The sequence below is a fragment of the Sciurus carolinensis genome, chromosome 10 (genome assembly GCF_902686445.1).
Source record: "Sciurus carolinensis chromosome 10, mSciCar1.2, whole genome shotgun sequence".
Classification (NCBI taxonomy): Eukaryota; Metazoa; Chordata; class Mammalia; order Rodentia; family Sciuridae; genus Sciurus; species Sciurus carolinensis.
In genome coordinates this window covers 49,164,092-49,178,131 of record NC_062222.1, presented here as the reverse complement: position 1 = coordinate 49,178,131, position 14,040 = coordinate 49,164,092, and the positions used below count along the sequence as shown (strand labels likewise).

At 34.7% G+C, this 14,040-nt stretch overlaps 1 pseudogene; it reads left to right on the top strand.

The window, feature by feature from the left end:
- The first annotated feature begins 12,199 nt into the window (after positions 1 to 12,199).
- LOC124994924 (60S ribosomal protein L19-like) lies at positions 12,200 to 12,785 on the top strand (annotated as a pseudogene).
- Positions 12,786 to 14,040: the final 1,255 nt, after the last annotated feature.

The window sequence follows — 14,040 nt, the reverse complement described above, 5'->3', positions numbered from 1 at the left end:
TTCCCTTAATGAGACACAATTTCCATTGGTTCTATGTGCTGTATCTCTTTTTCTGTGATCCATTTATTTTTCTTCTTGAGTTCTGGCATTTTAACTTAATTACCTCTTTACCTCTTAAAGACAGTATATCCAAATATGGTTAAATTCTGAAGTATTGGGAGTTAGTGCTTCAACAAGTTTGGGAAGTGGGAGATGCAATTTAACCCATAGCGGATGGATTTATGTATATCGTACATATTAAAATATTTGGGGGGGAGTAGCATTTCCATACAAAAGGCATACAGTGGTTTGCTGGAGTTCCTAGACTTAACTAGGGAACTGTGTTATATATGTACCCAAATTTATTATTTAAATTTTTCCTGTTACCATTTAACCACTGTGTTTTTGTCAGTGTTATTAACTTTCTCACCTTCCCTCTGTATGCGACTTGTGGGTTAAATTTGAACTCGACCAACAGAGTCTGAATGTGGCTGTCAAAATCCCACTGGGGCCCTGAGAAAGAAAACCAATAATATACGTTGTTTGCCAAAAAGATAAGGTCATTTCTACATTTTTAAAAAAGTACCTAGTTAATGAAAGATAGAAACAATAAACCACAAGAGTACATGATACAAAAATGAAATTATTGTAGATCAAAGGAAAAAGAAGCAGCAACCAAAAACGGAGTGATCTAGCAATCAGCAAGTTGTTCTGTTACTAACTTAATTTGTCCATTTATTTAATTTGATTTGTTCAATTTACTCAGTAAATTAATAGTCACTTGGAATCACAGTACCTTTAATTAATTCAAGACAGTGCTAAACATATGAAAGCAGTGGGAATATCTAATTTCACTGAAACTGCTCATGAAATCATTTTTTAATATATGTACTCTTGACCACTTAATCTTTAAATTATCAAGAAATCTGTGTTGGAATAAGCACAAATTTCATTTTTTTATTGTTCTTTATGAAATCCATAAAACACGTTTTAGTTATTAGTGTTAAGAATATATGCACAGGTTTGTTTATGCCATAGATCAAGTAATATCTTTTTAAAAATTACAACTGTTTACACATTACACCTAAAATTGCATTAGCCTTATTCTCCAATACAAATGTTGTATTTTTCCATCAACAAGAAAATGATATCCTTAAATCTTTGGTCAATTTGCATTTCACATTTCAAAATGTATAATAATGATCTTAACATATAATAAAATCACTCAGTTTGAAAACTACAATTTGTTTCATAATCTTGAATATGTTTTCACTCCATTAGTGCTAGCTAGCATTGAATCAGGGATGTATAAAGTGGGACCCTCTCTAGAAACAAAGGGTGAAATGTAGTTAGGACCTTCTAAGTACTAGTCTGAAATTCACTGAATTACCTAATTTTCCTTTTATATGTTAGCGTTATTTAGGAGGTCATCCATTTAAGAAGGCCACAGAAGCAAGATCCAAACAAAAGTTGTATTTGTTACACTCCTACACTCTTCATTCTCTTAAGCCAAATGTAAACACAGCTTAAGACCGCTAATTTTAATTTATACAATAACTGTCACTTACTTATAAAGCAGTTCCTAAATCAGCATAGTCATCTGATTTTCTGCTTCAATGGCCATTTAAAATGCCTCTAAGGAACCCACTCTAAGTAATGTCCCTAAGTAAATCCATATATGTGGGAAATGGTAATTGCAACCCATCATGGTATTGTTCTTTGACAAGAGTTCCTGTTAACTATTAGTAATGGGTTTAAAAATCAATCAGTGATCTTATATAGTTATTATTACTCTGCTACACTAGGAAAGGTCCAATTTCATGTATCATAGAAAAGTAATGCATTCTGGCTTTGGTAAGAAGGATGAAGAGTCAGGAGCTGAAGATGATTACGAAGTAATTTTTCTGGAGCACAGTGTTAAAAGGTCATTCCTATACCAGAGTTATCAGAGAACCAATGAATAAATTCATCTATTCCTCCCATGGAAAAGTTGCAATAATCCTCAAATAATAGATTCCATATTTTTTTTCTTTCTTTAGTTTATTTTAGAATGTTTTCCTCTATCCAAGTATAGATAAAGAGTTAACTTCTGCTGTCAGACCTATGCAGACATTGCTCATCTGGCATTGTAAACACTCTTCCAAACTATCCCAAATCTAAGGCAGGTATATGATACTGTAAATAGTTCAATTAATGTGTAGAATGCCCTGGAATTTAATACCTACTTAGTTTCAACTTACTACTGTCTTATTATCTGACTTCATCTAATTACCTGGAAATAATGTGGACAAAATCCAAGGAAATTCAGCACTCATACCCATTGGTTCCTGCAGGGATGGCAGGAGGAGCTGTTGGTTTTTAAAATATTGTCTGGATAAAAATCTGAAGGTAGAATCTGGGAACTCATGATGGCAAAGTTCTTCTAAATCCTATAGTGCCACATAATTCCAGAGAAAAAGATCCGACGAAACCAAAACAACAGCAACACACAGAGACATTAGGACTAGGTAAGGTGGGGGGAGGGGAATCACCCATCTTAAAGACCTATTTAATATCCATTCCTGTGAAAGAGGTGGTTTGAAGGAAAGCCATGGGGCTCTAAGAAGAAAATCCTCAGATTTTTAGCAGGTCCACAGTGGAAATCACACTACTAAGATGAGAATAGTAGAATGAGGAGGAAATGGCTGCATTGGGCCCTACATCAAGGAATGAAGCCCCTCAGTGCCGAGAGATTGTTAGGAATAGAATCCAAATGAGCAAACCAGGGACAACAGGGGAAAAGGGAAAGAAACTCTACAAAAAATTGAGCAAGGGGAGGAAGCAGAGCTCAAAAATAAGAGACCGTTTTTAAAATCAATTCATAAAAACAATAGAAGAGGAAATGCCAAGAAAGATCAAGCTAGAAAAGTTCTGTCCCAACCCTTTCTCAAAGAGCAAAGAAAAATTTATTTGATTTGAAAGTGGGCAATCAGAAAAAACCTTGACCCAATCCTGTATAGATTTAATATGAGCAAAATTAGAATAAGGACTAGAACAGCACTACTAGCGGCAAGCCAAAAGAAATGCCCAGAAAACACCCCAAACCAGTAACTTAATGTTTCAGAATACTCTAAAAGAAATTAAGAGAAATATTAAAGCTACAAACAAGAATCAGTAATGAGAATTAGAAAAGTTCTAATGGTATCTTTCTAAAAAGGAAAGATTCGAAAGGGGATGTCACACAAAAAGTTATTTAAAATTGAAGATTGAATTGGAAAGAACAAAAAAAAATATGTAATTCTTTAAGACAAATATAAGATGCAAAGGACAAAAATTAGAAAAATCAGAAATAAGAGATTTTTTTTAATTTTAAGAAAAATAATAAGTATCAAAGAAAAAGAGGATTCAAAACATTTATAATAGTTTAGCCCAAATAAGATACCCAAGCAATAGAACAAAGCAAACTAAAAACAACAACTTAAAAATTTTTCTATAAAAACAAAAACAAAAAGAGTTCAAATTACATATCATAAACTTTCACAGGTTAAAATAAATCCAGGATGGACAATGCTATAATATATTCTAGTTAAAATATTGAATTTAATAAAGAAAATCCTCCGAGTAATTGGGAGAAAGGTTCAGTCACCTACAAGTGACATTTCAACATCTATTTTTTTATCAGAAGTCAATTAAGTAACATATATAATATATTCAAAGAAAGGAAATGTGAAACCAGGATTTTGAATTCAGCTAAACTGATCTTCATGTACAAGTTTCCAGATAAAGTGGTTTTTGAATGTATGTCAGAGAATACGATTCCATAAGTCCTTCATTAGAAAGTTACCAGAAAACACAATTAAGACAATCAAGTGACTGGAGAAACACTGAAATAAGAATTGGTATTTAATATGCAGTTACCTGTTGGACTAAGACTACATGATGGTTTTCAGAGAGGAACATGGTGTTACATAATAACTATATGAAGTGATGAATTATGTGAGAGAGAATAAGAGACATATCTTCCTGTGATTACCAATGTGATGAAATCATAAATAAAATAGTAAGCTGTAAAGTAAATTTAGTAGCCTTCTTAATAGTACCCCTTGACTAAATGAGGTTTATTTAGAAATGTAAGTTTAGGAAATTCTTTAGTGTGCTCCATTAGTATAACAGAACTAAGGAGAAAAGTTACATAAACATTTCCATAGGTGCAGTGAAAGCATTTAGAAACATTAAACAATACCACTCATATTAAAAATTACTAAATAAAATGAGAATTTATGAATATGTATGCATGTACATATGCTCCCTTATAAAAGTTACAATTGTTATTAATAGGGATTCACTTGATGTTTAATGAAAAAGTCAGAAGCAAGAAAAAGATATCCACCATCTCCAGTGTTAGAGGTAACACTGAATTAAGCTAGAAAACTTAATTATAGCCACAAGAATTAAGGATTTGTATTTGTAGAAGACGTAAGTACGTATCTGGAAAACACTAAAAACAAACTTACTAAAGAAAGAACTTTTAAAACTCAATATATACTATTAATAATCTTTCATAAAGAAAAACATTTAGAAGTTAAAATGGAAGACAAGACTTCATGTCAATTGTCTAGAGTTAATAGCACAATAAACATAAACTGAAGCATAAAAAAGTCAATACAAAAATAACTGTACTACTTATGAAAGATTAGAAAAGTAAAATTAAGCAAATAGAAAGTTGTTTCCTTGGAATAAAAGTTTTAACATTACAAACATGTCCATTATTCCTGAGTTAATGTACTAATTAATGTACAGTCTTAACAAAATGCAACAGGTTTCTTTTTCCTGAAATTCCTGGGAAATTTTATTGTAAATGTATTGTATTGAATCAAAATCTTTTAGGATAAGTAAAAAAGACAATCAAGGAAATACTAAATGAGAAGAGTGCAGTTTGGAAGGATACAAACATAAATACCAGAAATTCAAGTCTTCTAGAAAAGAGGTTAATTTGTTGTTGACCCATAAACACATACAGAGACTGTATCGGTCAGATTTCTGTATTATAACAAATACATGACATAATTGACTTACAAAAGCAAAGGTTTATTTAACTCGTAGTTTGCGAGGTTTCAGTTCATGATCTAGGGGCCCCATTCCTTTGGGCCCTGGGTAGAGTGTTGGATGGCTATGTCAGGGAGCATGTGGTGGAACAAAACTGCTTACCTCATGAGTCAGAAAGCAAAAAAGAGGAAGACAAAGGGTTGAATCCTACAGTACCTTTCAAGGGATGTCCATAATGATCTAAGAGCCTCTCCCAAGGCCCTACCCTTGACAGGTTCCACCCTTTTCAATACAACCTCCCTGGGGACCAATTTTTTAACACATGGAACTTTGGGGGTTCAACATCCAAACTATAGCACAGACCAACATTACACAATAAAAAAATTCAAAAATAGAGTCAATTGTATATGGATATTTAGTATATGTGGTAGAAGCAGCTGTTAGAAGTATCTGTGGAAGAAAGATGGGTTTTTAATAAGAAGCATTCATTTATATGAGAAAAGTTACAACTGGATCCATTCCCTCACGCTCCAAATAGTACATTCCAAATGCATAAAAAAATTAAATGTAGCAGAAATGAAAAAATGTAAAAGGCAAAAAAGAAATCAGATGAATTTCTTTATAACGTGAATTCCTTCATTAACAGGGCATTCTTACTTCTGACTTAGAATCCAGGAGTAGTAAAGGAAAAGATTAGAATATTTGATTTCATAAAAATGACTTTTCCCCCATGGCAAAAACTAGAAACAAAGTTAAAAGGTTATTGACAAACAGAAAAAAAAATTTGCATTTTGGAAAGGTGGTGAATATCCCTAATATATGAAGAGCTTCTAAAAATGAAAAAAGGCAAGTCTAATAAATATATAGAGAAAATAGCCTAGATATATTAACAGTGAGTCTAGACAAAATAAAATTAAATTTAAAAAAATTTTAAACACTCTATATAATAAATGAAATTTAAAATTATATCAAACTACCATTTCTTACCTATCAGATCTTAAAAGTCCAACTGTTTGACAATATCTCTGCAGCAAGGATACTAGAAAACAATTGCCCACATGCATGGTAGGGAATATACAATGGCATCACTTTACATAAAGGGGAATTTGGTTATCTAGCAAAATTACTCATGAGTTTGCTCTTAAAGTCATGTGTAATCACACTTTCAGGAATCTATTCTAAGATATGCTAGTAAAAAAAGAAAAGACATAGACACATTGTAACACTTTGTAATATTAAAGGACTATAAACAATCCAAATGTTGGTGGTGGAGGAAACTCAGGACATAGTTGTAGTACACAATGGAATACTTTGCATCTGTAAAATTAAATAAGTAATGTCTTTATCCGTTACATGACCTCCAAGACATATCACAAAGTAAAAATAAAAACAAAAATAATGGCACACGCTTGTAATCTTAGTGACTCGGCAGACTAGGGCAGGAGGATCGAAAGTTCCAGGTCAGTCTCAGCAATTTAGCAAGATCCTTTCACAAAATAAAAAACAAAAGGGTTGATGATGTAGTTCAATAGTAAAACACTCCTGGGTTCAATCCCCAGTACAAAAAACAAAATGAAATAAAACAAAACACATATATACAAAACAAAACAGGAAAATGTGTCTTCTATGAATAGAAATCATATATCTAGGAAATCGTAGGTTGAAATACATATTCATATAGCTATATATGCTTTTGCTATGATTTTAGAAAATCAAACCACAAAAGTAAAACATGAACAGAAATAGGCTGAAGATGGCTGTGGATATAAACTAGACTTATTTCCCAACAGTTGTCTTTGTAGTTATATAAATATTTTATAGAACTATGAAATAACTTTTCATTTTTGAGTATTTGCAATAATCATATTCTAAGTGGTAGAGTTGCATTGTTCTGTGACTTCTATGCAACAGTAATTACATTTGTGCATTGGGGACTGGAGTTTGGGGTACTGGATAAAGAAGGAACAGATGTTCCTTCATTTAGCTTCATGAGGCTAAATAAAAACAAACACTGGGGCTGGGGATGTGGCTCAGTTGGTAGATTGCCTGCCTCACAAGCACAAGGCCCTGGGTTCAATCCCCAGCACTGCAAAAAAAAAAAAAAAAAAAAGAACACTGTATACTGGAATTTAAGCTTTTTATTACTCTAAACTTCCTGCTAAAAAATCCAGGGGTTTTTTGAGAAAAAGCTTACTGCAAGTCTGAGATGAGAAATGTACAAAATTGATCTATATCTTGATAAGATTGAAAGCAAGAAAATTTAAAAAGGCAAATGAAACCATGTCCCAAGGATCCAGGAGCCAACATAAAGAGTCTACACTGAGCAATTAAGCAGTAATTGAATGATAACTGCAATATATTAAAACCAATGAAATATGGTTGGACCATCATTTATCACAATATTTTAAAAATCATCAGTCACCCCTGGAGGATGTAAAGTAACTAGCTAATTATTCTTAAAACTGATAAAGGATAAAAAGTAAGCATCTATCCTGCCTTTTCTATTTTCACAATACCTCAGGATAACCAAATAAATTGTTGAGTTTTCTTCCTATAGGGTTTCATACATGAAAATAAATGATAGACTATTACCATGTTGCAATCCCTAAAGATTTGTGGAATCTATGTCTTTTCACCAGTATTTGATGATGCTACAGAAATTATGAAAGCCAACTGTTTTGTGCTGCTTCATTCAAGTAGGTCACATGACCTCCTATCAAACAGTCTTGCCATGGAATTTAACTTAAATCTCATCAAGTCTTTAGATTGAAGAACCAAATTTCCCATATACAGGTGAACGTGATTAATGTGTTTCACTCTGGAGATGGAACCAGTCGAATCCTGACTGTGAGAAACTCCACATAGCCAATGACCCAGTTTTTATGAACAGCAGCAGCAGCAGCAGAAGTAGCAGCAGTAGCAACAACAACAAACCACAAGGAAAAGGGGGTTGCAGAGGAGGAAACTTGTAAATTCGAAGACAGGAGATGTATTAAATGATTGTAATGCATGGATCTTAAATAAATGGGTCCAATTCAGGGAAGGGATGAGTGAGTTGAAGCACAGGTGAACCCGGTAGGTCATGAGCTGGGTGATGTGAACATTTTCAGTTCATCACCACTTAGGTATTTCAGTTGGTTCTGATTACAAGGCAGTGCACATAGAGTAGAATGGATAATGATAATATAGGTCCAGAAGCTAGAGACCATCTTTGAGAGGTAGGTTTTATCCCTAAATTGAGATTTTAAGAGGAGGTTTACCAATAATTAGATACTTAATTGAATGCCCAGAGGCACAGATCCCCATCCCTATCTCAGAGAAACTATTTCTCTGAGAACTGCTTGTCTTCTGTGCTTCTTGTGACTGGAGGGTAAGGATTTGGGTGATCATATTCCTACAATGCCACCTGTCTTCCTGAGCACAGTAGATGGTTTTGGTGTCCGGTCTGATCCAATCCAGTAAGGCCCACGAGTTCCTGCATTCCCTGCGAAACAACAATGTGTCTTGGGAGTTCTTGATAGAAGAAGATGCAAACTCAGACTGTAAGGGCAATATTTTCTGTCTTGTGAACTGAAACGAGAGAAAAATTTGTCTTTGGTTAGACAATATTCTGCAAATGAGCTGAAAGAGATAGAGATGAATGATGGCGAGAGGGAACTTACTTGATAATGTAAGACAGACAAATATATGATATATGGACAGGCAAGTATGTCATTAAAGAAATATAAAGATAGAAAAATAGAAACAAATAAAACACATGCAACACTTTTCCAATTAATTATACAATTAAGTAAGGAAAGCACAAAAAACCACAAAACAGTCTGTGATGGTATATATGAGCATAAGCATTCAACATTTGAATGAAAGTCAAAACCCCTGATGTTGATTCACTGTGGGCAGGGAGGTTGGATTGAGGGAAATGGGGTCAGTGAAGAGCACCTTTTAACTTTTTGTTGTACACATTTTAATACTATTTAAATTTTTGCAGCTCATTTCTATTTCTGTTTCATTGATTTGTATGTTGAGATACTTTTATTTAAATATTATTTGAATAGGTAAAAGCATAATTTTAAAATGTTAATATCCAGAAACATTAAAAATGTTAATATCCAAAAATAATTCAAGGCCTATTGAGGGAAAAACTTGACTTTAAAACCATTCATAAAATAGTTTTTATAAAAACTGAAAATCAAACAATCAAAGCATTTCTATCAATTCTCAATTTACTACTAAGAGCAAAGAGTAATGGCACAAGATCCATTTTGGAATGCAGTCTTTTATTTTCAATCACACACTTGTTTTCTTGTGTTTCACCTAGGTTGACATTAAATGAATTGCTGTCCTCTAGGCATTCACATTTCCTGAGAGAAATAAGTCATAAATTGTGTCACTTAGTGCAGGAGATAGGCCTACGAATAAATTTTCAGTACAGATAATTCAAAATATATCACAGTAAACAAAAAGAAAAACTTTGATTTTCTGTTTTCATATTTTTTTTCAAAACACCTCGTCTCCACCTAGAGTTGTCATAGTGACAGATGTTATGAAATAAATTATACCTAGAATCTCAATTACAAATTGGCAAGCACACGTAGTACCTATTGATCTTAGAAAATCTTCGGCATCAAGTAAGTTAAGCCATAATGATGAAATCAAACCTCTTCCCTTATTGAAAATTCTGAATAATAATGAGGTCCCCATTGCCCAGACTTACAGTGGTAAGTCCCAAACTGAACGCCAGTCAGGAACTACTTCAGCCCAACTTCTGAAACATTCCACTGAAGTAAGACTTGCACATTTTCCTTCTTGGACACTAGAGGGAGATTGTTTGCAGGTATTCACTCTTAGACATAATTTGCAGCAAGGCTATACCCTTATTTTTGTCTAGTGTTGTGACTGCTCAGTGACACACAGTACATCTGCACCCTTGGATCCTAAAGAAAATAGACTTTCATGAGCATTCCTCTAACATGCAGGAGAGAGACATCAATTTAGGAAATGGTTCATATCTACTTATGAGACTCAAAATTGAGGAAGTTTAAAATAGATAAAAATATCTAACCAAAGAAGGCCATAGCTCAGACTTTGTTAATTTAATTGTATTTACTAAGTAAAACACATTTTAAAAAATGTAGTGGCTAAACTTTTAGAATCTCAGAAGATATGATCAACTTGTAATAAAGTATTTTGGTATAAAATATCAAATGATATCCTTTCTGACTTTTTTCTCTCCTACGCTCTCTGTTCATTCTGTTCAAACATCCCAACCCCCTTTCCGTTTCCTAACCCTCCAGATTCATGGTTATCTGACACCTTTGCACTGGTTCATCCCCTCTGCCTTCTATGTGGCTCACACCCTTACCAGTTTCAAGTCTTTGCCCAAATATCATCTTCCCAATCAAGTCTACATTATTTAATATTGCACCATTACTACCTCTCCTTATTTCTATAACTTACTTTATACTTTGTCCTCCCATGTCATTTGTAAGTTTATGTTATTCTATGTATTTTAGTGGTTTATTTCACCGATTATGATGTATGTCCTCCACTATAAGTTCAGGAAGAGTGAAGTTTTTAGTTTATTTTATGTATCAATGTATCTTACCAACCATATCAGTGCCACACATGCAGAAGGCATTGTTACAGACTTAATTAAATCCTCTTCAATCCAACTCAATAAAATGGTACTTTTATGTCTAATATTTTTATGATCTCAATATCTGTTATTTTTAAATGTTTTTCTCTTTAAATTTTTATACATAAGAAAAAATGTATAAAAATGTTTAAAGATAATAACATTGTGTTTCTCTGACATGGATTCCTGACCCTACAAACACTCATGGTAGCCACTATATCTTGTCTTCTTATGGTTTGGCACTTGAAATGCCTTTATTTTTCTCATCTCCTATGAATAAGAAAACTTTATGGTTTTTTTGGTTTGTTTTTTGTTTGGGTTTTTTTTTTTTTTAGTTTGCTTTTGTCTCATATTTAGCATAGTCTGTATTTTTTATTGAAGTTGAAGAATTTTACAAGATGTCATTTTTTAAAAGTTTTTTGTTGTTGTTGTAAATGAACCTTTATTTTTTTTATTTATGTATTTATATGTGGTGCTGAGAATTGAACCCCGTGCCTCACACATGCTAGGCAAGTGCTCTACCACTGAGCCACGACCCCAGCCCCAAGATGTCTTAATGCAGGAATAACTATAGGAAAATTGTAGAGCTAGGTTAAGTAATAATTGATACTATGACGAAAAAGTTATCTAATATTCTGCCTTCCTTAGACACGTTCCCTCAAAAAACTGTTTGATCACCAGCTGTTTTAGTCAGTTTTTTTACACTGCTGTGACTAAAAGACCTGAAAAGAACAATTTTTAGAGGAGAAAAAAGTTTATTTGGGGGCTCGTGGTTGTAGAGGTCTCAGTCCTTTGACAACTGACTCCATTCCTCAGAACTCAAGATGAGGCTTAACATCATTGCAGAAGCGTGTGGCAGAAAGAAGCAGCTCACATGATGATCAGAAAGCAAAGAGAGACTAGACTCAATTCACCAAATATACACCCCAAAGGTACACCCCCAATTATCTACCTTGTCAATCTACACCCTACCCACCTTCAGTTACCACTCAGTTAATTCCTATTGGCAATTAAATCACTGATTGTGTTAAAACTCTTACAACCCAATCATTTTTCCTCTGAACCTTCTTTCATTATCTCACACATGAGCTTCGGAGAGACACTTCACCTCAACTCCAAACCATAAGGCCAGTGATCAATTAATCTCTGCTAGAGCATCAGCTCAGTGACTAACAGAATGACTGCTCTAAGTATACATTTGTGTTTAAACAAAACTAGAAAATTGCAAGACCCTTAAGACCAAAAAAAGTGCATCTCTGTGTCAGGTTGTGGAAGGAAATATTTGGTAAAATCTGCAGGCTTTCTTTGAATCACATCACAAGAGAGGTCTCAGCTTTTAAGACTGGATAAATGATCTTTGAATAGATGGATCCCATTTGAAAGATAAAGCTCTATCGGCACATAAAAATGAGTAAGCCAACAACCACTGCTGACAAAAATAAAAAACTGTGAGTTGGGCGGGATGGCTAATGTCTGAAATCCCAGCAGCTCATGAGAATGAGGCAGGAGGATCACAAAGTCAAAACCAGTCTCAGACCTTTCGCTGCTGCAGCTGCAGCCATGAGTATGCTCAGGCTTCAGAAGAGGTTTGCCTCCAGCATCCTCCACTGTGGGAAAAAGGTCCGGATGGATCCCAATGAGACCAATGAGATCTCCAATGCGAACTCTCGTCAGCAGATCCGGAAGCTGATCAAAGATGGGCTGATTATCCGCAAATCAGTGACTGTCCATTCCCATGCTCAATGCAGGAAAAATACATTGACTCGCAGGAAGGGCAGGCATATGGGCACAGGTAAGCGAAAGGGTACAGCTAATGCTCAAATACTGGATAAGGTAATCTGGATGAGGAGGATGCGGATTCTGCGTAGGTTGCTCAGGAGATACTGTGAATCTAAGAAGATTGACCGTCACATGTATCACAGCCTCTACCTGAAGGTAAAGGGGAATGTGCTCAAAAACAAGCAGATCCTCATGGAACACATCCACAAGTTGAAGGTAGATAAGGCTAGCGAGAAGCTCCTGGGTGACCAGGCTGAGGCCTGCAGGTCTAAGACCAAGGAGACATGCAAGCGCCCTGAGGAGCGCCTGCAGGCCAAGAAGGAAGAGATCATCAAGACTGTCCAAGGAGGAAGAGACCAAGAGATAAAGCTCTCCTCTTGTGTCTGTAGGTAGTGGTCTCAGAGATTACATAGATCAGTTCTTGAAATAAAAACAAGCTTCATCTGTTGGGGGAAAAAAAAAAATCCAGTCTCAGCAAATTAGTCAGGCCCTAAGGAACTCAGCAAGACCCTGTCTCTAAATAAAATACAAAAAAAGGCTTGGGTATGTGGCTCAATAATTAAGTGCCCCTGGGTCCTGGGTTCAACCTCCGTTACCAAAACAAACAAACAAACAAACAAAAAACAAAAAAAAAGAACTGTGAGAGCTGAGGTGAGTGCTGGACGTCAGAATGAAGACAGACATGGTGACAGTTTGTGTGCATACAGGGGCTGTCTTGCATAAGCCTCCTAAGCACCACCATTGCCCAGTTCTTACTTCCCACATCTCCAACAGCACACACAGGATCCAGACCTAGCTACTTGGAACATTCTATCCCTGTCCACAAAAGTGATTCTTCGCAGCAGAGTGGGACGTTTGCGGGAAATTTGAGAATAAGGGGATCTCATTCTGTCAAATTATCTTAATTGATAGGATATAAGACAGTAGAGAGGCAAGCAAAGTCAAGAAGATTCCATTATTAAAAGCAATATATTTCCCATTTCCTTTTCTTTTTTTGCTTAAACCATTTCAAGTTTGTCTTAAAATCAAGAGTTCAAGGTATAAAAATACACTGCATTTGGAATAAATAAAAATATAGAAAAATTCTAAACTAGATACAAATAGGGAAAATTTATTACCAAAGTTCTTGAGCAAATAAACATATTTTCCTTTAAGTTCAAGTTTACCACATGCAAGCATTCAGGTTTGGTTGGGAATAAGATGTTAGAGAATTAATTAGAGAGCATCTGACCATAATCAAGTCGTGTGGTAGATGTCATGTGAAGAAAAGTGCTTATAGTTTCTCAGTTGGGTGTATACATCACAGTTGCACAAACCTGTAATCCCAGCAGCTCCAGCAGGCACTGAGGCAGGAGGATTGCAAGTTCAAAACTAGTCTCAGCAACAGTGAGGCACTAAGCAACTCAGTGAGACTCTGTCTCTAAATAAAATACAAAATAGGACTTGGGGATGTGGCTCAGTGGTTGAGTGCCCTGAGTTCAATCCCTGGTAAAAAATTGAAAAGCTGTTTATAAGACTGAAGTGTGTTTTATTATTCATACACTGTAACTGTAAGGAAAATCTTATATTCTTTTTAAAAAAAATACTACTTTTGGGATGATTAGGTTAAAATTAATGAAAAT